At 37.9% G+C, this 22,487-nt stretch overlaps 1 protein-coding gene across 6 annotated transcripts in view; it reads right to left on the bottom strand.

The window, feature by feature from the left end:
* ENOX2 (ecto-NOX disulfide-thiol exchanger 2) overlaps positions 1-22,487 on the bottom strand; it is a 284,287-nt gene that overhangs the window by 256,487 nt on the left and 5,313 nt on the right. The window contains exons 1-2 of one of the 6 annotated variants that reach the window (XM_022563937.2): positions 12,448-12,577; positions 11,312-11,439 (exon numbers count right to left, since the gene is read on the bottom strand). The exons of 3 other annotated variants lie outside the window; for them this stretch is intronic. The gene's annotated coding sequence lies outside the window, so the exon portion shown is untranslated. Of the gene's footprint in view, positions 1-11,311; positions 12,580-22,487 lie in introns of those variants that run through there. 2 more of the 6 variants (XM_022563940.2, XM_089904093.1) reach the window with 2 other exon arrangements.

The raw sequence follows: 22,487 nt of genomic DNA, 5'->3' as shown, positions 1-22,487 counted from the left end.
TCATTCTTAAGAACTGGCTTCTATTCTCCATACTCTGAGAAGCATTTGCCATGGCCTAGAATGGCAAACACTCTGTTACATCTGTAACTGGGAAAAGCTTTTGGCACTACCTGAGATATGAGGTCTGAGGGAATTACAAAGGCTCTGCAGAAAAAAAAAAGAAAAGAAAAGAAAGAAAGGCTCTGTATAACAAGTGATCCCTTGGTAGTAAGAGGTGGGAAGAAAGGACAAAGGACAATAAATCAGCATTGCAAGATTGGCAGCACAGGTGATCACAGCAGTTCAGGGAGGTAGGTCAAACTATGAAAATCATATGGAGCTGCAGCTTAAAAACCAAGAAGCAAATGGAGAAACTAGCTTCAAGCAAGGGAATAAAGTAGAGGAAGGAAAGCAGAGAAATAAAAGAGAGATTGTAAACACCTTTTTCAGGTGAGACAGCCAAATTCATGTGTAACTCTGAAATCTCGATAAGCTCAGCTAAAAGGATGAAATGCCACAAAGCTTATTTGAAATACTCTATTCCATTATCAAAAGGTATTGTTGCTAGGGTTCAAAAGCAAAACAGAAGACACAAAAACCACACACACATACACATATGCACATATTTGTGCACAAAGATTAAAACAGAAACATGCACAGAGATCACATACACAGCCAGTCACCACCACATTGACACTGACACATGTACACACAGTACACACACACACACACACACACACCCATACATGCCTGTACTCCAGGATGGGACTGAATGAAAGGAAATCATCTCTGACTTAGTTAATTTTCTCCTTCAACTCTGTTTCTTGGTTTCTTCACTTAGATAGGACTAATCCCAGTCAAATGTAAGAGATGTGTTTGTCACTGAACAGGGCACTTCATTTTGGTTGTCTCATATTACATATTTACACCATGCAGATTCTGGCTACTTCAGAAACAAAAAGTTAGTTGTGAAAGGTATAAGCTTTGATTCAGAAGTGGTGTTACTTTGTGTGTGGAGCCACTCCTTATGGGGTCTCATTTTAAGTGAGGTTTGTGCCTTTAAAAAGTCATTCACCCTATGGATTCAATGCAACCCCTTTCAAAATCCAAGCTGGCTTTTTTTTTTTAAAGGAAATTGACACACTAATTCTAAAATTCATATAAAAATGTAAGAGATGCAGAATAACCAAAACAATCTTGAAAAAAACGTACAAAGTTGGAAGACTCTCACTTCCGAATTTCAGAAATTACTACAAAGCTACAGTAGTCAAGACAGTGTGGCGTAAAGGCAGACATATAGAGCAATGGAACAGAACTGAGTGTCCAAAATTAAACACTTATGTTAACCATCAATTGATTTTTGACAAGTGTGCTAAGATCAGGCAATGGAGAAAGAATAGTCTTTTCAACAAATGGTGCTGGGGCAACTGGATATCCACATGCAAAAGAATAAGGTGGGCCCTGACCTCACATCACACACAACAATTAACTAAAAATGGATCACAGACCTATATGTGAAAATGTAAAACTGAAAATGTAAAACTCTTAGATGAAAACGTAGGAGTAAATCTTTTTGACCTTGAGTTAGGCAATGGTTTCTTATATATGACACCAAAACAGAAGCTACAAAAGAAAAAAATAGATAAATTTGCTTCATCAGAATTGGAAATGACATAATCATGAAAGTGAAAAATAGTCTACAGAGTGGTAGGAAATATTTGCAAAGCCACAAGATACCACTTTGCACATATTAGAATGGCTGCTTATTATTATTAGATAATAATAGTGCTGACAGGATTGTGGAGAAACTGGAATCCTTATTCATTGTTGGTGGGATTTAAAAAATAGTGTGGCCACTTTGGAAAGCAATTTTGGTGGCTCCTCAAAAAGTTAGATGTAGAGTTACCATATGACTCCTGGGTATACACCTGAGAGAAGTGAACACATATGTCCACACAAAAACTTGTACATGAATGCTTATAACAACATTATTCACAATAGCCAAAGAGTGGAAATGACCCAAATGTCCATCAACTCATGAATAAACAAAATTTGGTATAGCAATACAATGGAATAGTATCTAGTTATAAAAAGGAAATCATGATACATGCTACAACATGGATGAACCTTGAAAATATTATGCTAAGTGAAAGAAGCCAAATGCAGAAGGATACACATTTCATGATCCCATTCATATGGAATGTCCAGAGAGGCAAATGCAATAGAGAGATAGTAGATTTGTGGCTGTCTAGCACTGAGGGGAATGGGGGGAAAGGGAGATAGTGGCTAACCCCTCAGAATTTATTTATTTGGGGGATAATAAAAGTGTTATAAAGTTGGATTTTTAATGATGGTTGCATAACTTTGAATATACTAAAGATCATTAAATTATTTAAAGAAGTGAATTATATTTATGCAAATTATTCCCCAATACAGCTGTTAATAAAAAATCAGTCACTTGGGAAGCACATGATTGTTTTCCAACATTTGAATGGTTACCATATGGAAGCAGGGTGAGGTTGCTTGGTGTAAGCTCCAAGGGGTAAGAAGAATCGGGGCTACCACAGAATACAACTCCAGAGGGCTCAATTCGTGTTGAAGTTTGTATTCTAGGCCTGAGAGTAGGAGCAATGAGTGGAGGCTGAAGGGAAAGAGATTTGGGCTTATTTATGCAAACATTCAATAACTGGAGCTATTCAAAGATCAGTGTGCTACCTCATAGTGGAAAGTGCCAAATTATTGGAAATATCCAAGCATAAGCTGGATGACCACTTGAGGATGGAGTAGATGGGTTCACATAACAGATTGCATATGTATGTACTGCGGGGGGGAGATGTGACTGGATAGCCTTTAAGGCTTCTTATAACCCTAATATTCTATTAAAATGTATATATTACTAACTTTCATCTGTAAACCTTTTTTCTCATTCTTAATAATTTCCTCATTATCCAGGAATAAATGAGTACTTAAATATTCCCAATAGACTCATAAGTCCCAACAGTGATTTCCTGTGAAATAATAAAACTTGATGTTGTGGGTTAGGCTATTTCTAATAGTTATATGCTGTCTCTGGCTCAATCATTTAGCAACGGGCCTATCTATTGGATTACTCTTTTTGAGTCTACAGCTTTAAGGGTAGTACTCCATAAATATTAGTAAGAACAGGATCCTACATTGTACTTAATACTAATAATAGTTAAGTTAATTAATGCAAACTATCCTGGACTCTGTCTTTTCTCTCTTTCCACCCTTCTCTGTTTTTTCACTAGATACGGAATATGTAGTCTGCTGATTTTTATAAGTTGCTTCTAAAGCTTCAGAATGAACCCTTTGGCTGAAGTTTTCAAACATTTTGGCCTAAGTCCACAAACGCCATAAGAAACTGGCACTCCATTCTGCAATGCTTTTCTCTCTGTCAATAACTTTAACTTGGGATCATAATGTGGAATCATTTGTCAGATGATCCATTATGATCTAGATTTAAAACCACATTTTAGAGCTACTGGGAATGATTCTATACTGAAAAAGAGAAGTTCAGATAAAAAGAGAAAAGCTGCTTATCCATCATCTGTTTCACAACAGCAAGGGGCAGTTTAATATCCGGGAAGGGGCAGCTTACCAATAGTGACATGGGATCAGAAATGGCTAAACAGCTTCAAGTTAAGTACCTCCCTCATTGGAGTGGTCAAGTATAGGTAACACATATAGTAGGTGCTAGCTACGTAGTGCTGACTGAATTATGCTGGCTCACTGACATCCTAGGCATACATAAAAACCCTATATCAAAAATCTGAAATGGAAAACATCTGCAATGAATGTGTACTCATTGTCCAGCTAGTACACCAGAGCCTTACTATAAATCCCAACCTCAGGGTTCATGACTTGGAACTGTGTTCTAATGTTCTAACAGCCCTTCTGTTACTTCCAGTAATAAATCTCCTTGGAGAAGTTCCAAGAAGGGTATTGCCTTAGATCATATTCCATGTTAGAATGAGGTTCTTCTTTACAGCTTGTGCTTCATCTGGTCTTGATGTGAGGCCAGAAAAGGAAATGTTCTGGAGAGTTTGCTGCAAGGTGGGGGTTCTTTTTATTTTAAATAGCTGTAAATATTTGACAAAACAATTATGCCCTTCTCATTTCAATTCCTCCAGATCACTTCTTCCCAGACCATTTCTTTCCCTTCTTGTTAAAAGCTTCATGAGGCCCATGGTAGGGCATTCATGAACGCTACTTGGCAGGGGGAAAGATACTACTGGAATCCCAGGCTCATTTCTCCAATGGTCATATTTCTGCCTGTGCTTATCCCTTTTTCTGCCAGATTGAGCTCTTTATTGCTCACACCACTCAAAATAGCCATGAGCACCAATATCCACCAACTACTCAAGCTGTCTTTGTTGTATTTACTTTGTATCCCACCCTCATAAACCACTCTCCCTAGATCCCTTAAGCTTTTCAATTGCTCTTTTCCATTTCAAGCATCTCAATTCCAGAGAATGGAAACTTGGGCATAGTCGTATTACCAATTAAAAAGGGATTCTCACTACTTTGCTCTAAAAAGTTATTTGCCCATATCCATGTCAGTTACTCAAAACCATATTGGCTTTTTAAATGCCATATCATATTGCACACTCTTAATATAGTTTACTATCTCTTATCACCTGTAGACTTTAAAAAGCATGAATCAAATTTACTTTTGATGATGATCTATTTGTGTGATATTTATAACCAGGAAGAATGTAATATGCCACCCAAAAACTTTTCCAAAATAGTCAGAATTTTTATTAATATGGATTGTCACAATTATTTTAAATTCTTTACACTCTTTATCACAAATTTAGGTAAATACAGATTGCACAACTTCTGCTGAATAAGCTGGGCAAGTTTCTATGACTCGGGAAAGCATATTAGAGTTGTAGTTATTTGTAGTTCCTGCCCCACCTCCAAACCAAAGGGCAGTGTTTGGGAAAATGCCAACCATATTTATCAGCAAGAGTTAGCAGTCTAGCATAGGGGATGGGAGTGGCAATGAGTAAAGTGTATAAAGAATCTAAAAACTGTTTTCTTTACAACCTCTTCATCAGAAGCTTTAACTGGGTACACCCCAATCCCTGTTTGGTAGACAGTTAACAAAGGGAGTGTTTTCTTTACATTCTCCCACTTTACACTAATCTGAGTTTTTTTGTAAGGGAGCACCCTAATGCTGAGAATCTCCTCTCTCTGTCTCTCTGTCTCTCTGTATCTGTCTGTGTCTCTGTCTATCTCTCTCTCTCTCTCACACACACACAGATGGAAAACATAACCATATTCCTAAGTAAACATGTAAGTAAAAAGCAACAGGAATGTAGACTTTGGAGTCTAGACAGAGTTTCTACAGAGCTGTAGAAAAGTTAGTGGTATATATAGTAAACCAACATTTACTGAGAGGGCTAACGAGGATTAAATGAAATAACTTATGGAAAGATCCTAGCACAGTCCTACAACATACGTTTACAACATATTTGCCTTCTTCTCTACCCTGGTTTGAATTATGAAGCATCCTGATCAGAGAGAACTTTTTCATTGAAAACTGAAATGTCTGGCTTCCTAAACAACATAAAAATGTCACTGAAAACTGTAGACGTAGTTTGGGGGAAGTGACAGGCAAGGGGTTAAAATTTTCCTTTAGTTCCAAATGGGTTTTGTCTTTATGTATTTCTCTCGAAACTGTAGCTGTGGCACTATCTCTTTAGTCCTCAAAACAAAAGAACCTATTTGCAGAGTGCTCCAGGGTGGCCCTGAGTGGCACTTTAAAACACCCGTTTTGAACTGCTCTAGGCAGTTCAGTGAGGCTGGATACAACAATAGATTCTGGGAGTGAGACTGAATGGTACAAAAAAAGGGGGTGGTGGTCTCCTGTCCATTGAAAACAGAAAGCAGAGCTAAAGAAAGTGAAGAATGTGAAAGGAGAGAAGGGAATTTCAGGATGTGCTAAAATTTTTTGCAACCAAAAAGAGTACAAAGACCTGGGATCTAGGCAACAGAGGGCAGGTCAAGCAGGCATAATTATTTATCATATAGTTTCCACAGATGGCAATAGTCAAGTACATTATTTTACCTATGTGTTTTTTCTTAATACTATAGATTTTGACACTGGGTTCTTTTTAGAAAGCCACCAAGTATAACTAATACACATAATGAACTCCACACAATAATAAAACAGAGTGCCTAGATTTATGTCTCTTTATGTAGAGACTGCAATCCATTTCTGATTCAATTCCTCCAAAGTATTAATGCAATTTAAATAATGAAATCATCCTGAAAGGGGTACACTACTGGTTCAAGGAAGATTTTTCAGAGAAAGAAATGGAAGCTGAAAAGTAATGAGTAATGAGTGGCTAAGGGGCTGATCAATCCAAAAGAGAATAGTTAAAGGGTCTAAGAGAGCTAAAATGCATAAAAATGTCTATGACCTAAACATTGGAGCTAGAAGCTCTTTCTTCTGATTAACTCTACTTTCTTATCCCTAGCTCAGAAATCAAGGCTTAACAATTAACTCTCAAGAGCAAGCCAATATGATTAGAAAAATAATACAAAAATATTTAAACTGTTCAAAAGAGAAATGCAATGTCCTATGTGTCAAAGGAAACAATGTTCCTGTTTGATTCCCCATCCATACAATGATCATTGTAGCCATCTAGACCCCTAAGAGAATTATTACTCCTAGACAGCCAAGATTTTTGGAGCTGCACTTCCAGCACTGCATCCAATACCCACATGTAACTATTTAAATTTCAATTTAATTACATTTATATAAAACAAAAAATATTCAGCTCCTCAGTTGCAGTAGCCACACTTCAGTGCTCAACAGACACATGTGGCTAGAGGTTACTGTGTTGGACAATAAACATAGAGATTATTTCATCATCACAGAAAGTTCTATTGGACAGCACTGGGCTAGACACCAGGAGGTCAAGACTTTGAGTTTAGACCAAATCATTCAAACCATTTTTAATGATAATTTTTCCACAATGTAATTAATATTTGTATCTACAGAGAATATAAATTAGGATTGAACATCATACTTTTGACTTTGGACAATGGTTCTTGAAAGTCAGTTGTACAGAAGAATCATCTGTGGAGTTTGCTAAATGCAGATAACTCATAGAGTGATTCAGTAGGTCTGGAATGAGGATCCAGGAATCTGCATACTAAACATGTGCCCTAGGTAATGCTGACAAGGGTAGGTCCTAAACCACATTTTGAGAAACACTGTGATTATAAATCAAAAACTTCCAGTGATCAGTTTACACATTCTGATTCATTTTCTTGTACGGGTAAGTATTAATATGTGTACATAGGCAAGCCCTTGTCTCCTTACAAAAGTGCAAACTGTTCCACAAAGGCAAAGGAAGGAGATTTCAAGGTATAGTAGATCTGAGTAAGGATGAATACAGAGAGAAAAGTCAAGAAGACAGATGCACTAGAAACAAATCTTTTGAATAGAAATATTCCAGAATATCTACACAGGGCGGAAGCTGTATAGCCATTCAGCTTCTGGAACTCGAAGGCTCTGGGAACAGCTTTGAATCTTGAGCTAGCAGGAAAGGAGAAAAACTCTTTGGTAGTGTAGTTTCTGAAGATCTGAATATTGCACGTAAATGCTAAGTATGTACAAGATGCTAGCCTATGTGCTAAGAGATTAGTAAAATAAGGTTTTTAACTTCAAGGAGCTCAATCTAGTACAGGAAGAGAAACCAAAAATAAGTATAATATAGTAGCAGGTGTCATTTCAGCTGAACCTTAAATGGTGAGTTGCTCTGGAGTTATTGGAGAGGTAGAAGAATGACAATTAAAATACAGAGAACAACATGAAGAAAAGCACAAGAGCTTGAAAATTTGGAGCATACCTGGTGACCTACAAGTGGGCTAGAGTGGCTAGTGAATAGGGTTTAGAGAAGTTTGTGTAGTGGGAGATAGGGGTACAGATGCATTCTGGGTACCTGGAACAAGACCATGGATGGCACTGAATGCCTGTTTGGGAAAAAAGTATCCTTTAGAAGGCGTTTGAGGAGATAGTGATATGAGATCTGCATTTAGGAAGAACACTAACAGCTAGGCATAAAATGGAGTGGGGAGAGAGTAGATACTGGGAAGATGTGCTATGATTTGGCCATCTGGCTGCATGGAAGAAAAACTGCAGTCTGGCTGCAGAGAGAGAGAAGCAACAGAATATGAAAGAGATTTTTTTAAGCTGAAAATCTGAAAAAAGAGCATGAGTAGTGGCAGTGTTTAGAAGCTGTTGGGAATGCAATGATCCATCATGACTCTGGCAATAAAAAGTACCAGCAATGAGGGTCAGAAAGAAAGTAGAATTCTCAGCAGTCTGGTGAGCAGACAGCTCTACACCATCTATGTCTTCTGAAGATATGGACAATGGGGTATCTTCTATGGGTGGCACACAAGTGGGCAAACAGCTTCTTCAGTGAAGTGCCCTCAAAGACATACAACATACTGCATAGTAATTAAGGGCTTACGCCCTGGAGACAGGCTTCCTGGAATAGAATCTTGATTCTGCTACTTAGTAATTGTGTGATCTGTAGGCAGGTTACTTATTGATAAATTCTGTCCTGTTTTTTCTACCCTTAAAATGAAAATAATATCACCTACCTCACAGGAATGCTGTGAAGGTTGATGAGTTCATACATAAAAGGTATTTGTAACATGGCCTAGCACATAGTAAGCACTCAATAAATGTTAGCTATTATTATCATGTGTATGTATGAGTGAAAGACACACACTTAATTGTGCTAAGTTCAATGTTCAATAACCCTTGAAGGTACAAGTGCTATATCTAAGGAATGGTGATCAGTATAGTTTAGCAGCCCAAGGGACATCTGCAGTACACTGTCCTGCATAGGCAGCATGCCTTAATATTACTCAAAATGAGTATCTTAAGTCCATTTTGAAAAAAGACAGATATGAGTAAGTTTTCCAGCTTGTAAATATTCTTAGTGATTCCCCTTAAGTAAGCTAGTGCAAGTCGGCTCCAACATACCACTCGCTGGTGTAAACTAACCCTTATACTCACATCCATAAGACCTGAATTTCACTTCCCTAAAACACACTCAAAGGTATACTGAACGGAAAAACAGCCGGAACCTAGAAATCTACTCCTTTTCTAATTTCTCTTGGCCTCAAACAGCAGGGGGAAAAATGATTATTTTGCAGATGAAAGACTTTCTTTCACCAATCAAAAAATATCAATTCCTTTAAAAACCATAATAAGCTCTTTTTCGTTTATATTTAAAGTGCTCGCTTCCAGAAAGAGGAATGGAGTGAGGGGTGTTAGCCAGAGCTTCTGACTGCACAAGAAATTTGCCACCTGAAACCAAGTTTAACATGGAGCTTCCAATCACATGCCTAGTTTTCCCTCTAACCCTGACCCATTCCCTCAAGTTCCCTCCTGCATTTTTTTAAGTGTCGAATTCCATTTAAGTTAAATAATGATAAAAGAGCTTTATATCATCCTCCTTTCCTTTTTGCTAGGAGGGGAAAAATATAAGAATAGCTTTACTTTAAAATATGTTAAAATACAAAGATATCTTAAATAAGGATAAATTCTAAGTTACATGGTATCTGAGACAATATTTCTATTACCATCTTTCTAAAAGTCTCATAAACAGGTCATAACAATACTTGCCCTATGTCCGACTCATGTTCTTGATAGCATTCTCAAATATTCATTGTCAAATGCTAAAGAAGAGTTGTCTATGGTGTGAGCATCCAGTCATTTCCCCAGTAAATGGCATAGTCTCTAATAAATTCAGATCTAAGAGTGACTGCTTCAAGAATGTTTCCTGAAGAGGTTTTAAAGAATGTTTTACCAGAGAACTAGCATGAGCTACTCAAGCACCTGGGTTCATCTTTCTCCTTTAAAGGAATGAATTTAAAATTGAGAAAACATTTGAGAATTTTAAAAGATGAGAAAGTTCATCTATTTTAGATAGATAGATAGAAACAGAAAAGTGTGAAACTGAGTTAGCTGTATATTTTTTCTGTTGATCTGGATAAAATACTCAAATTTTAAAACATAGCCCTTCATATTTGGCTAGTATATTTTAAAGTATACACATAACTTTTACCAAAACCATCGTATATGTTGAGCAGAATATTAAAAACGAACTAGCTTGTTTTAGAAGGAAAATATTCCACACTAACCTTTTCAATCGGACATTTTACTTCCCAATAACTTTACAAGGCTCTACCTTCATTCATATTGATGTATAAATTAATCAAAACACTAATGTTTCTCCACATAATCTATAAACTTAATCTGGAAAGCACTCACATATTAAAATAAATGTTATGTTAAAAATAGCTCAGAAAAAATCTCTACAGTTCTATCAACACATTTTTTTTTTTTTTTTAGTAAATGACTGAACTTAGTCTTCTTGACTAGTAGCTTAAGTCAAATTTACCCTGGATCCATCAACTGAGAGGCAGCCTGGTATAAGGGTGAGAAAAAGCACAGATTCTTGAATCATATCAATTAACCTATGAGTTTGGGCTCTGCCTCTTGTTAGATACAAGACCTCAGGCCAGTTACTCATTCTCTAAGTCTCAGTTTTCTTACCTCTGAAATGGAGATCATAATGCCACTGATTTCACACAGGGTGGTTATGAGAAAAAATTGATCAAGTATATGTTAAACCATTGTGTAAATGTTTTACATCATATCCACTATGAGTCAATTACCAACAACTATACTGTAATTTTAAGTTGTTTTTTAATAGAGTAAAACCATGACGGAATTAAGCATATATTTACTATTAGGATACAAATACAAGTCAGTCATAAAAGCCACCTAGTTAGCTTTGACATTATTCATTAGGTCACCCTGGAATTGAGAGATGGCAAGGAGATAATGTCACTATTTTTTTTAACATAAACACTTTTATTAGCATAGAGAAGTTCTTTCCAGATATAGTAATTCCAGTTGCATAACATTTTCCGCATTTTTCACTGCCAGAAATTTAAACCAGTAACACAGGCCCATGAGAAACCTCTACTTATTGAATAAAGCAATATTTTCCATGAAAGTATATCTATTTAGTTTTACAGTGGAGAAAACGAGATATTCTCTGGTTTTAATCCAAAGAGAAAAACCTCAACAACTTTGCATATTAAAAATGTACAGAGATGGCTCTTCTGGAGTCAAGCATGAATTAGAGTATAGAGAAAACATCCAACAAGCACAACTCTCCAACACTTAGTGAAACAAACCAACCGCTACCCAAAGAAGAAACTGAAGCTATAAATTCAAATAAATGGGCTGCAGGGAGACTACACAAACCTGCTGTTGCTTTAATTGCAGACAATTCAATTCAGCAGCTGTTGGTCCAGGCACTAAGGTTCACTGTATGCTCTTCAGCGTAACCTTGAAATATTCTCACTCACTCACTTCTCCACATCATCTGCATGCTGTCCAATTAATGAGGAGCGAAATCAACTGTCAAACCACGTATCAAAACAGAACATGATCTTTTAGCTCTTAAGCACAGGAGCACAATATTTTAAGGACAATAAAACAAGAATGGAGGTGTAAGTCCTTGACAATAAATGATATTCAAACTTATCAAAACATGTGGTTGTAGAAACTAAGCTTCTGTTCTGTTCAGCAAGAAAGTGAAACTTTTTTAAGGTTTTTTTTATTTGGAAGGATCCTTTCTATCAAACTGCTGTATAAGAAGCCTTTCAAACAACATTCACCAATACCTGATCAGTCTCCAAGTTCTTCATTATTATGGACCAATATTGTTTCTGAAAGCTTAAGAGAATACTTAAGGAACACTTCTGGTCCAACGATATTTTACAATACAGACGGTTTGGAGCTGGCATGTTTAGCCTTGCTGTTTTCAGCACTTTTTTTCTACCCGGAGAACAAACAACAACAATAATATGTAATGTTCATCAATATGAGTTAAATAATGAAATAAAAATAAATTTACCAAACAAATGTGTTCTGGAATGCTTCCTATTTGAAATTCACTTACTCTTAACTGTATATCTCAAATCTAGACAACCAATTAACAAACACAGGAGTTAATAAACTCAAGAGGAACACAACATACTAAGTGTTTTAAAAATTGCTTTTTTCCTTCCAAAGCACTGTCTTCTGTGCGAACACTCTAGGCTATATCACATACTACCAGTTGCAGACATAAGACTTGAGAAATTCAAAACAAGAATACAGCAGAGAAGCATGCACAATTAAGGGATCGGGACTACCAATTTAACAGAGAACCCAGATTTTACATAGCAATCTGCCACAAACATTATAGCTAGGGGCAGGCATATTTTATGCAGCTATTTTGTTTAGCTCATTAGAACCTTATTTGTCCTTCAGTACAGTTGAACTGGAGGCAAAATAAGAGAGGAATGCACTTTGAAACAAAAGGAAAATTTCAGATAAAATAAAACATACTATACCTGAATATTGTACTAGGAACATCGTGACACTCTTCAGGGAACTGTTTCACGTTGTATCCTACCGTGAGTTATTCTCCCCTAACCTCTTCTCTCCACAAAAAGAAAAGCCAAAGCACCCCAAACCCCCACTACACACTACCCCTAACCCACCCCCGCACTGAGGAAAAAAAACCCAAAAAACAGATACAATTCAGCTCAGCTCCGATGATGCTTCTGTTTAGCTCAGCTCCAGCCGACAACTGAGCTCTAGCAACGGAGCATAGGGAGGTGGATTCTGATGCCAGGAGCACTTCCATCCACTTCACTTACACAAAAGCAGGCAGTGGAAAATCCAGGAGCCTTGAAGACAAGGGCTGGAACTGGCTTTTATGAATTGCTATTACTGCATGTGTCACCATCCATCTCCAATGACGGACACTTACAGGCTGAATTGGGAGTGGAGGGGGTGGGGTGGAGGAGGTTGGAGAGCAGGTGGAGAAGCAATTAGCAGTATGTTCATCGGAGAATTCGTTTGGGATTTCATACATCAGTGCCTAAAGAAACAACATGCAGTTGACAAATCAGAACTTTACGATTTGCATGCCTTAGAAGAAATCTTAGCTCACAGCCCCGAACAAAATAATGCTTGCCCACTCGTATAGTGCATGGAAAGTCACCCCTTTGCTTTCTTTTTCCTCCAGCTACCCTTGTTCCTGAGAAATCAACATTCAGAATGAATATTTGCTAATTTTCCCTAAAGAATTGTATTTAAAAGTCTGGAAGCAAAGGAAGTATAAAGAAATTAAATTATATTGAACATGACATCTCTTAACAAAAAGGCAAGAAGCTAATTATTTTAAGCCAACTTTTCATCCCTAGTCCCATTCCCCAGGTGCAGCTTTCATACCTATAATCAATGGATCACACAACTTTTGTGCATATATTTAACACTGAAAAACAATCTATGTATACCTAAAAATAGTTCCATTAAAGTCAAGGTGAGAAGCTAGGTGACCTTTAAGAAGGCACTTTACCTGTAAGTGCTTTAGTTTTACTCATCTGCTAAACTGAAGCACACTTTTTTAGACTTCAAAATGAATCATGAGTAGGAACAAAAAGGAGATAGTCTCTTAGGAAGGAAACATGACACAATTGGAGGAGTACTGGGGCTGGGTATCAGGAAACCTGAGTTCAGGTTCCAGTTCTACAACTTTCTATCTGTGTTACCCTGGACAAGTCACTTAACTTCTTGGAGCATAAGTTCCCTTATTTTATAAATTGTACATAATTGTACCCATTCTGACTGCGTCATAGGGTTGCTGTGAAGAGCTAATGAGATAATAGATATAAAAACACTTTGGTAAATTGTAAAGAGCAATAAAATTGTATGGGATTATTATTATTATACCCTGAGACAAATCTTGCCTAAATGACTGAAATGAGGCACCTGTATCATATAAGAAAAATAAGAAAGGACCAATATAATTTCATGAAACATTATCCAATTCTTCCAATTTTAAAATTAGAAGGAAGTACTGTTTCCTCTTAAAATTCCACAGGAGGAAAATCTTTTGAAAAGAAAAAAAATTAAATCTGATATACAATACATCAAAAGTTTATTAAAGAGACAAAAGTCCTGTAACTCCTTCTTTCCTTTCCAAAAAGTCAGTCAATTTTTCTGTAAGGTCTAGTATTATGTCCCATCTGGAATGCAAGCTACTAGACAATGAGCATCTCCTTTTGTTAAATCTTTCTATTAACCTGGTACATCCTCACTGCCCAGTGTGTAGAAAAAGTTTCAGGTTGATTATCTAAATCTAAATCCACAAGGTAAAAATCCAAAGTCATGCTTTATGAGGCTCCAAGCTGCCTTGATACTATATATACAGTGCCCAGCTGGTTTCAGCTGGGACACAGTTTTAGCACATGAAGTCCTGGGGTGGCCACACCTGGGGCACTAAATGATCCAGACAATGTTTGGGGACCTTTGGTTCAGCCAAATCCCACATGTCCTGATTTTCATCTGTATGGTGGTTTCCCAAGTATGTGTCTGTCCACATGGGCCAAATCTGAAGCAGCCAAAAGAAAGGTGGGAGCTGTAGCATAAATATCAGATATCAGCTCCCCTTGGCCCCCTCCAATGCCATCCGTGTCCTCAAACAAGTGCCCAGACCACTTCCTGTGAGAAGAAAGAAAACTTTTTTTCTAATTGTCCCCTTGAATGTCATTGCCAATACTGAAATTTCCAGTAAAATATGTATCCAAAATCTATATTAAATCAATGGGTAAAATGGATAATATGAATCACAAAGAGTTAGGTGAGGTAGCTAATAGCAAGTAAGCCATTAAAGGGGGAAGAGGAGGAAAGGGTGGGGAAAGGAGTAGAGGAGAAGAGAGGGGAGGGAAGGAGAGTGAAAGAATCTGAAGTGAGAGCTTCTTTTTTTTTTTCTAAGCAGAAAAACGCTTGCTGGAATCATCCAAAACCTCACCTCCTAGAAAGTGCTTGCCTTTTGAGGTACTGGGAATGGTCCATTTACTACCACAGCTGCAATCCTAGCCTTCCAACTGCTTAGGTAAACAGTCAAGAGCTTGAAAAAGCACTGATAGACCTAGCACCAGAACTCACTTTCCTTTGGCATGTGGAAAGCCAGGCAGGTGGGACACAGTTCTCTAGGGGCCTCATCACTGCAACCCTCCACCACAGCCTTACCGGTGGCATGGCTGGCCACTAATAACGGTGTCAGCCCAATTTCAGGTTTGGCAAAGGAAACTGGCCTGAGACTTCTAAAAACACACTGGTAAGAAAGGAACAAAGGCTGTATTTCAGAATCAGGCTGTTCTGCCTTTGGGCATTGCAACTGAACTCCTCCACACATTTAAGCTGAAATTCATATTCCCCAAGTTCCTCAGAAAGGCCATTCAAAGTAAAGGGAAAAGAACAGGAAAGACGATTTTTTGTTAGCTTCTTTCCCCACCGTCAAAAGATGAGGATCATATCCAGAACATGACTGACAGCATGTACCAAAAGGCAATAAAGTGGAGTGGAAAGCATCAGTTTCAAGCCAGATTAGCAAGAATGGAAATTAAAGCATCAGAGAATCCTGATAAAAGCAAACACACAAACATATACACCAAAAACCACTGCAATGTTTCCATCATTTCAATCTCCAGAATGTAAGCACTAGTGGTTCCCTAATCCACCTGAACTTCTCAGCAGCTGTCACCAAGCCTGATGGATCTTTTCAAATGAATTCCTATTGTTAACCTCCTTGGATTCTGAGTATTTTTGTCAAAAACAAAAATCCCAGTGGAAGATTTCAAATAACCATGAACTTGAACCAAACCATGGACCTAAACTGAGAGAAACAACAATAATTTTCTAAACCCCAAACAAAACAGAATTGTTAATAGTTTGAAAGCAACAACTAGTGAATCAATTTGAACTGGACCAAAGCTTCATGTTTTCTGAATCAATCAAACTTGTACCAAACCCTGAGAGTCCAATCAGTTCAAAGAACACACATCAAGACTTGGTTTCACCTGACTGACAGCCCACAATGAACCACAGAATGGCAATAAGTAAGGAGTTGGGAAAACTGAATTCTCCTATTTTTTTTACTGTTTGACCTTGGTCAAGTCATTTATATTCTTTTAGACTCGGCTTGCTTACTTTGAAATGACTGGGCTGGGATTACCAATATTCCAGGTCTAATACTCTATGCCAATTGTGAAATTTAGAATAATGACAAAATAGAGGATGTCACAATTTGGCCCTAATCTTCAGAAGCAGAGAGATGTACCACCCCAATTCTCCTAAGGGTTCATGTTTCTAGCTTTTTTGAAATATGCTTCACATAAGAGTTGGGCAACTGTCTTTGGTCATTGGGCAAATGTGCCTTGGGAATAGTCAGGCTAATATTCCTTTTCAGAATGTTTCTCTTCAAAAAATGTTTCAGGAGCAGTTTGTTTTCCCCAAATGAAAGCTACAGGTGAGTGGTCTGGTCCCAAAAAGGAAGAAGGAAGAAAGTGATCTAAATTATGCTGAGCACCTATTGCATGCCAAACATAGCATGATACTTTATATTATTTTTTAAATTAGTCTTCACAACACAGCTATAGGGTAGGTATTATCATCCTAATTTTATAGGCAAGGAAACTGAGGCTTACTGATGTTAAGTGACATGCTTGCAGTCACCCTACTGGTAAGTGATAGATCTGGGATGTGAACTCAAGCAATTTGAATCCATTACTATACCAACATTCTAATGATTAAAGTCTGAATGACTGAATTCCTTCTTAATTCAGTGATTCAATTGCACTTGCTTAGTGAATAATCATCTGCTGAGTTAATACAGTGAAAGTAAATCTCCTTGCATTTATGCTAGATAGACGACTTTCTAAAAAATTTCATCCAACAATGTGGTTAAGACCACTGGGCTCTGGAGTCAGACAGACCTGAGTTTCTTGAATTCTGGCTTATGGACAAGGTACTTAACCATGCTGAGTCTCAAGTTTTCTTACCTGGCAAATGGAGAAAGAAGTAGTACTTACTCATTGGGTTGTTGGAAAGTGTTAATGATGTGATAGCAACTAGCACAGTGCTTGGCACAAAATAATTATTCAATAAATGCATGTTAGAGCTATACTTGTATTCATAAGCAGCAGAGCAAGAAAGAAAAGGTTATAAAGAGAAAGGAAACTAGGATTCATTTAATTCAAGTGCTCTTTGGCCTGTAGCACAGATTTGGTTTGAAAGAGGTTTTCAGTGGCCCATCCATACCCTCTAAAACTAAGCTGCATCTTGCAGTAGATTAGCATATTCATGAAGCAACATGATTATACTAATTGGTGGTGCCTAAGTAGTAGCAAGGAGACTTGTCATGTGCTCTGCTGAGCAGCAATTGTCCCTAGCTTCCTGGAATCTATCCTTCTAAAGAGAGGGTTGGAAAGTGGCAGATAGAAGTACTGCTGGAAGTACCAGGTGGTCTAAGGCCCCCATCTTTCCCCCATTCTTCAAGTTCCAGCTTCTATTTCATTCACTCATGGCCCTCTTCGCATATGCTTCTCTCCTCCCTCAGTTTATTCTAGTTTTATTGTGATTCTCCCCCGGCTCTAGCTCTGTCTCTGCTCATCAGCATCAAATGGTATTTATGGAATGTGTGTCTGGCACTGCACTAGGTGAAGTGGAGGGACATCCAAAAGTTAATCAAAGAGACGTGTCCCATGACCAAACAGATCTAAGATCCACAGGTAGACCAGAGTTTTGGCAACACAGTAAATGCAAGTATAATTGGATTATTTGGTTGATTTCAGAGCACAAAATAGTTTGTTCATCTAGTTAATGATACACATACTGAAGAATTTAGAAAGAATTATACAGTTGTCGGCAACTTGATTTGAAATGCAGAAAAAGATGGATAGATGGATGGATAGGTGATAAAGCAAATAAAGTGTTAACTATAGACTCTAAATGATGGGTATATGGGTGTTCACTGTACAATTCTTTCAACTTTTCTGTATATTTAATTTTTTTCATCATAAAAGGTCGAGGGAAAAAGGAGAGGGGTAGGTAAGGGGTACAGCTTTTTCAACTTCAAATGTTTCAGAACAAAATAACCATATTTATATGGAGAAGCATAAATCAAACAGGGCAAAATGTTAAAAATTGGTAAATCTGAGTGAATGGTATATGAGAGTCCTTATATGATTCTTTTAACTTTTCTATATTTACAATTATTTCAAAATAAAAATTTAAAAGTTAGTTTATTGAAAACTGACCCCTTTCACCTAGTGTCTCAGTTGCCATTTTTAGTAGAGAGGATATTAGGTCCATAGTAGTAGAGAAATTGGAAAGAATGGGGTGGGGGACAATAATCAACCCGTATATATACTTGGGTGCCTACTGTATGCAAGACACTGTGCTAGGCACTGTGGCAGATTCAAAGAGGTTAAAAACACAGTCACTGCCCTGAGAGGGCTCACAGTGTAGATGAGGGAATGCCAAAGCAGTGTCTGAAAGGGTAACTGGCTGGCCAGATAAGTTCTGTAAGACAGAAGTATGAAGATTGGAAAGGTAGGTTGGAGCCAGACTGCAGAAAGTATTGAATGCCAGGCTAAAGAGTTTGGACTTCATCCTATGGATAATGGGAAGCCATTTATAGTATCTGAGTCAGAGAAAGAATATGCTCCAAAACCGATTGGCTACATAGAACAATTTGGGCACAGTTACCTTCAACATGCATTTGTTTTATATTCATGTACTTCTGGCCCTTGTATCTATTTCCCTTGTCTGGATGTGGCCATTAGGGGGTTCCAACATTCTGGACGCTGACCATTTTTTAAACAGCCATCTCTTCAGCCTCTGTCCCTTTCCCTCCCTCAGTCCCCAAGGGAGCTGACCATCACTCACCTCAGCCCCACTGACTCAGTAAGCAATAAATAAGCCTCATACAGTTTTTCAAACTAGCAGCTATGCTTTGAAACTCTGATTTCCTTCATGATAATCAAACCCCAATTACTACTGGGATCACTGATTTGAGTTGGAAAATATGAATATTCAGCTAACCAACATGTGAAGGAGTGCAGGAACCTATGTCCTGTGTGTAGAAGGAAACAATTATTCAAAGTGATCTTTGTATGTTGAACAAAAACTTAGTGGAGATGGCATTCCTGAATAGCGGCAAGTGATTAGGGAAAGCCTCTCAGACTGCCAAATCAAAAGGTGGACTTTCTCTGTCTCCAGTTTTTTCCCCATAAAGACCATCCTCCAATCCAATCATGTTACTCCCAGTTTAAACCCTGTGCTGGCTCATCCCCGTCTATAGGATAAAGGCCAAGCTCCTTAACAAGCAGACTTCCTTCCACAAGACACCTTTCCAGATCCTTATCCTGTCCCCTCTTCTATACTCCCAGTGGTTCATACACAGTATCTCACCTTTTTCTGAACTATCCATTTTTTCGCATGTGTTCGTGTTCCCTCTTTCTGGAATTCTTTCCCACACCTCTTTGTCCACCGAGATTCCAGGCAATGCCCACTCATCCTTTGTGATTCAGCAGAGTTAGACTCTGGTCTGTAAGTAGCCCACCCCTAGCAATAATTTCCTCCATCATGTTCCCAGGGCACCTTATAACATAGCTCTTTCTCTGAGCACCTTTGCCATTGTAATATAATTATTGGTTTGGGTGTCTATCTTCCCAACTTGACTGTGAGCTCCTTAAGGGCAGGCAGGGACTACTTCTAATTCATCACTGTATTCCTAGCACTTGGCATAAGGTCTGGTCCTGTATATGTGCTTAAATGTGTATTGAATAAATGAGCTTGAATATCAAGTGCTCCTTGAATTCAAACTGAGCGTCTCTTGAAAGGTGAAAATTAGAATATTATGTGACCAAAGTAATCCTAATGAAGTGTGTCCGAGGACTTGATTGAAGAAGAAATGGTAGGAGGACATATTACGGGGCCTTACTGTGGGACAGTTTCTGCCCCAAGAAGCTCTTACTGGCAGTTGTTGCTGGCTAAAAAGAAGCACAGCTGGAGTGGATGAGAAGGGCCCTTACTGCGGATTTCCCCCAAGTTATAATTCACCTTTCACCACTGAAGCAATGTTGTTTATGTAACATGCTCTACAAGGTGTTTCAACTCTTCTGAATTACAGCCAGACTTGTATTTGTATTCTGCCTGCAGATATATTTGGACAAGCCTTGTTAATGAGTAGTCATGGAAAGCTCTCCAGTTCCTATTCTCACCTATCATTATTGTGCTTAAGGGACCATTGAAAAACTGAGAGCCAAAAAAGGGGGCAGGGAGGAGCTAATAAAAACCATCTTTTATTTTTCTCCTAGATTGCCAATATCTTTCACAGCACCTCTCATCCTACACTGTTTTATAACTATGTATCAGTAAAGGCAAAAAAGAACAATGAAGACTTTAGCAAAACTTTACACTTTGCAGGCAAGAAAAAGAGGAAGCAACACTTAGGCCTGGCATATAAATCTTTAGACATATGATCAGTCGCCACTTCTAGAAAGTAAACATTTCAGCTGTTTTAAACAAATAGCAAAAGCAATTAGCCCTCTCTGTAGACTAAACTGAGGTGTATGGTGAATTTTTTTTAAATCGGAGTCTGTTTTGATCTTCAAAAATGTCGAACTGGTAAACACTTTGCTTTTTTTGTACATATAAATCTAAAAGCCAAGCCTAGCTTGAGGAAGATTTAAGAGACATAAAATTTGTCTGGGGTGTCTGCCAAATCTCCGCAGCAGAGACAGAAACCCTGGAAAAGCTGACATAGTCATTAACTCTCACAACATCACCAGCAGGTTTGTGCAGGGCTGGATGTACAGAAAGTCACTGTTCCTTCCCTCAAACTGTTTGTAAACAGAGAAGTAGATTATTTGCTTATCAGGTATCTGGTAGCTCATTTTTGCCTATGTATCCTACTGGCAGGTATCCCAATTTTCAGTGGAGTAAATTTTCATTTATATGATGGACCTGCTTGTTGAAATCTTCTTTCTTTCATTTGCTCTTTCACACTCATTCTTGTATGTACACTAGATATCTCTGTCTGTCTGTCTGTCTGTCTGGAATGCATAAAAAAGGGGTATTTATAAGTATCTAGTGCAGTGCCTAGCAGAGTGCTTTGCACATAGTAAGCCCACAATAATTCATCAGATGAACTGAAACTCTACCTGTAATTTCTATGTTCAACTTATTTGATCATGGAACAGAACTATGCATTCTTTTTCCTGGCGTATTTAACAGTGAGAATTCCTTACAAGGTGATATAATTTTATTCTGACAATTCATGCTTAGGACTTCTATCCTTTGAAGAGCATCCATTTTTGCACAATGGGTATTATCTGTAAGGAAAATGAAGGAAAGACCACACAGCAGGATCCTGAATGACAATATGAACATCGATACGTTTTTGTAGAGAAAATCAGATATCTCATATTCACCTGATTGTACGTCATCATGGTAATCCACTACATATGTCTAAGATCACTTAACAATGCAAGAATACAGTGCATGCATAGGCTGCATTCTGTAAATAGGATTAACAGTTGAATTCAACCAAGGTCTTCCCTGGGGACAGATTGCTGGAAAATACATCTACGTGACATTTAAAAGAATAAATTAACCAATGACACTGGCTCCCATGAGACACATTGTTTCTTGTACATTCAATTCTATCACAGTTTTCCGTAGGTCTCTGCTGACATCCCCATCCCCAAAGACACAGAATTTCAAAACAGAAAGAAAAACAGAGAAATTGGCGCTTTTCTGTCTCTCCTGCATGAAGTGTTATATACACAAAGGAAAGATGTCTGTATATTAACACAATGTGAACTGTGACGTGGTGAGGTCATGTCGGTCTGGACTGTTTTTGTTATGCTGTGGTCACATATAACTTGCCCAAGGGAATGAACAAAGTCTGTATGCACACTGACAAAGACTGGCAGGGGGCCTCAGGAAAATGAAAGCTGTATTATAGCAGGGGAGTTTGATTTTTTCTTTAAAAAAATGTTCTTTATTATGATTACTTTTCTTCCCATTTTTATTTAATTAATTTTCCTCATCTGTAAAATAGGGATAACTATTGTATGTATTTAACATTTTTACTCTGAGGATGAAATGAAACCCTGGTGGATTGCCTGGCACACAACAGTTAACCCATACAATCCACACCGATATTTGGTTAGCATTAGCTAAACACCTATTATGTGCCAGGCACTGGCCTAAGACTCCAAGAAAAAAGTAAATTGTGGGAGGAAAAAGTGACAATGGAAAGAAAAGCAGAGAGCTGATTTTCAAAGGTTTTATAAAGCAGCCTAAGAAATTTGGATTTTATCTTGAGGACAATAGGCTGCCTTTGAACTATTTTATGTAGAGCTGGATAGCTTTAGACTTGTGATTTAGAAACATCATTCATTCTGTCAGCATTGGTGGAGAAAGGATTGGAAGGGAGGCAGGCTGGAGGCAGTAGTAATCCCGGGTACAAGTCATATGTGTGTTGCGGGGTAGAAGGGGGCAGTGTGCCCCAAACTAAGGCGATGGCAAT

Source organism: Delphinapterus leucas, chromosome X (assembly GCF_059928025.1).
Source record: "Delphinapterus leucas isolate spDelLeu-1000000601 "Yukka" chromosome X, BTC_Dleu_Yukka2, whole genome shotgun sequence".
NCBI lineage: Eukaryota > Metazoa > Chordata > Mammalia > Artiodactyla > Monodontidae > Delphinapterus > Delphinapterus leucas.
This window is presented reverse-complemented; position numbering and strand designations above follow the sequence as displayed.